The 3,431-nt window shown below is 38.3% G+C and overlaps 1 long non-coding RNA gene across 1 annotated transcript; it reads right to left on the minus strand.

Moving 5' to 3' along the window:
* Positions 1–2,813: 2,813 nt before the first annotated feature.
* LOC144648148 (uncharacterized) lies at positions 2,814–3,431 on the minus strand. Its single transcript, XR_013569665.1, has 3 exons — positions 3,265–3,431; positions 3,066–3,132; positions 2,814–2,882 (listed from the first exon to the last, which is right to left on the minus strand). It is a non-coding gene; the product is annotated as an uncharacterized LOC144648148 (long non-coding RNA).

The raw sequence follows: 3,431 nt of genomic DNA on the forward strand, positions 1-3,431 counted from the left end.
GCCGTAAAAATTGTGCGTGTCTGAGCCGTGGAATTTATTAATTGGTATTGCGTTCACAATATTAAAATAGTTTGGACATGGCAAAGAAAGCAAGATTTTGCAATACGAATCTCCAGTACTCGCTCCAAGTCAAGACTTAAATACCGGACACAAAAATATATATATATTTCGCGTTTAACAGAGCATAGAGTACTCGTAAAACAAGCGAGAGATCGCGTGACATGGGTCTGACGTAGTGGTAGTTTTAAATAGCTTGGACATGTCCAAGCGGTCTTTGTTTTCGCAACGTGATTATATTCAGCCCTCTCTTGTAAAATATGGAATGAAACAAAATTATACATTTCAGAGAGCAGAGTGTTAATGTTAAACGCGAGTGATCGGCTGATCGCTATAAAATATTAAATCTTGCGTGACCGTGACAGAAGAGCCGGCTGGGCCGCGTGGGTCTGGATCGATTTACCGACAAAAAAAAAAAAAAAAAAATTCCGTGCAGATTATGAATCGGGCCCAGGCCCCGCCCGATTAATAACAAAACGTGAAGATGTACCAAAGCAGAATTTTAACTGTTCATTGAACGTTTCTGTAAAATACTAAGAAAAAATCGGTCTTGGTCTTCGGGGAAGTCTCTTAGTAGTACTTAGTCAATTTTAGCTCCTCTTCTGCACTTCACCTTTTTTGTGGGGTGGGGGTGGGCGCTTATTCGAGGCTCGGCGCTTATTAACTTTCCTACCTTCAGGGTGGGCGCTTATTAACTTTCCTACCTTCAGGGTGGGCGCTTATTAACTTTTCCTACCTTCAGGGTGGGCGCTTATTAACTTTTCCTACCTTCAGGGTGGGCGCTTATTAACTTTTCCTACCTTCAGGGTGGGCGCTTATTAACTTTTCCTACCTTCAGGGTGGGCGCTTATTCGAGGTGGGCGCTTATTAACTTTTCCTACCTTCAGGGTGGGCGCTCATTCGAGGCTGGGCGCTTATTAACTTTCCTACCTTCAGGGTGGGCGCTTATTCGAGGTGGGCGCTTATTTGAGGTTGGGCGCTTAATCGAATAAATACGGTAATTACTATTCTTCTGGCAATATTCTACTTTATGTGGACTGTGGTTTTCTTCCGTCTGTAGTTACAATTTCGTGTTGCAAAACAAAGTACGCATTTATGGTGTCTGTACGGGCTCTAAAAACGGATTACTTCCGTTTGCTTTATGTTAATACGTTTGCTGAATCACTTGTTTATCTTGGCCCGCTTTCTTATACTTATTTTCATGCAAACCTGCTTCTTTCTCTGTCTGTCTGTCTGTCTGTCTGTCTGTTGTCTGTCTCTCTGTCTGTCTGTCTGTCTGTCTGTCTGTCTGTCTTCCTGTCTGGACTGTTCATTCATAGACATAGACATAGACATAGACATAGTTTATTTAACCACGAAGAGCTCAGGAGCCGTAGCTCGTTAAAACGCTCTCGTGAAATAAAAAAGGTCTAAAAATTACAAATAAAAGACGGTTAACCCTATCCAGACCGGGGGGGGGCGGAAAGTGCCCGCGCCGACTTTGAACGTTTATAACTTTTTTAATATTCAACCAAAGGCTGCCAAACTTTGCGACTTTATCTAAAATTTATCTGGGAATAATTTGGTAGGGTAGGTTGTTGTGTCAGGAACTTGACGTCACCATGGCAACGGCATTTTGACAGGCATGTTTTCCCAAATTTGTAATTTTCGTGTTTCTATTACTGAAAAATAACTTTAAAGCAATTATATTCACCTGTTTACGGGTTTTAAGCACATTTTTATTGGTTTTGGGTATTTTCCAGTAATTTTGGGCGGTTTTCTGACGTTTTGAAAAAAATTTCGAAATCCAAGATGGCGGATCCAAGATGGCGGCTGTATTGACATTATGATGTAATTGTCACGTGATGTGACGTCATCATCCCACGTGACATATACCAAAAGATAGATATTGGGACATACTATATATCCTGTAAGTTTCATTGTGATTGCTTAAATATTCTGGAAGTTACGGAGGGGGGGCGGAATCCGCCCCCCCCGGTCTGAAAAGACCAAAAAAAGCCCGGTCTGAATAGGGTTAAAAGGTAAAAAGTGTATATGTACAAAATTGTGATTATGATATGAATAAATAGAAATCTATATAAATATAATTCTAGTTAAAAGGTAATTACAATTTCAATTAAAAAGGTATCTAAAATTACAATAAAAAGTTCATTAAAAATTACAATTTTAATTAAAAATGAAGCTAAAATTACAATTAAAAAGGTCTTTGAAAAATTACAGTCAACAGAAAGAGCAATTGCAGCTTTCTTCTATAGGTAATTTGGATTCGGACATATTCTAAAGGCTCGCGCTGTCTCAATTACTAACATAAGGGAATTTCGTTCGTTATTTGCCCGGTCGATGTTATCGTATGAAGACAATACGACTAACTAAGAAGAGCAACCCCACGGTATTCACAAAACGTCTTAGCCCAAATGAAATTTTGAGAATTAATGAGGAAAAGGACTTGGGGATAACCATCATCCACACTTCAGCTGCTGGCATAACCTGACAGGGTGAACACAGCCAACAAGATGTTACATGAAGATCCTGTTGCAGTTGCCCTCAGCCTTATAATAACTGTGCCTTGAACTTATATATCTATTTGGTCAGATGTCAGACCACATCTGAAGTATCTGTTGTGCTTCAATTTTTTCCTTGGTTTAAAGTTTATTCTCCTTTGATTTTGGGTATGGTATATGAGTTAAAAACAAAATAAAATAAAATTTGAACCAATGATAAAACTGAACCACAGCATATACCTAAAAGTCTGGACTCCCTCTCAAACTTATTTGACATTACCGAAGGTGTACAGCGGAGAACAAGAATTATCTTGTAAAATAAGCCTAGTGGAGAAAGACACAAGGAACTTAAATTACTCTCTTCAGCAACCATAACTTATTTAAGATCAAACTAGGTTTATATGATATTAATTTAAATATTATTTAGAAGCGGCTTGTAATACATCGTGTAGTCTAAGAAACGCTGAGCTCAACTTTATGATCAATTATACTGTTGCTAGAACCAACCTTTTGAAGTCCTCATATTTGTCATACTGTTTTCACCGTGTAGTAAAAAGAATGGAATGATTTTCCCCTGTATAAAACGTATAGATTAAGTCAATTTAAATCAAATCTTAAATCATATCTTATAGTCAAGTGTCTACTTCTCTTATAGATAGACAAATTCTATCAGCAATTGTTCATTGTATTTTAATTAACAGCTCACCTTGGTCTGGTAAATGTTTCATGCAAAATTACTCTGGCACGCAAAATATCTTAGAGTTCAACCGGAACATGAAGTATTTAAGAGATTTGATGCAACATAGGGCACCGTAGACTGTTCACAGTCCCCTATTTTTTCCGTGAAGTCGTGAAGGTGGATCGTTGAGTTCC

The sequence above is a fragment of the Oculina patagonica genome, chromosome 1 (genome assembly GCF_052425735.1).
Source record: "Oculina patagonica isolate OP01 chromosome 1, crgOcupat, whole genome shotgun sequence".
Classification (NCBI taxonomy): domain Eukaryota; kingdom Metazoa; phylum Cnidaria; class Anthozoa; order Scleractinia; family Oculinidae; genus Oculina; species Oculina patagonica.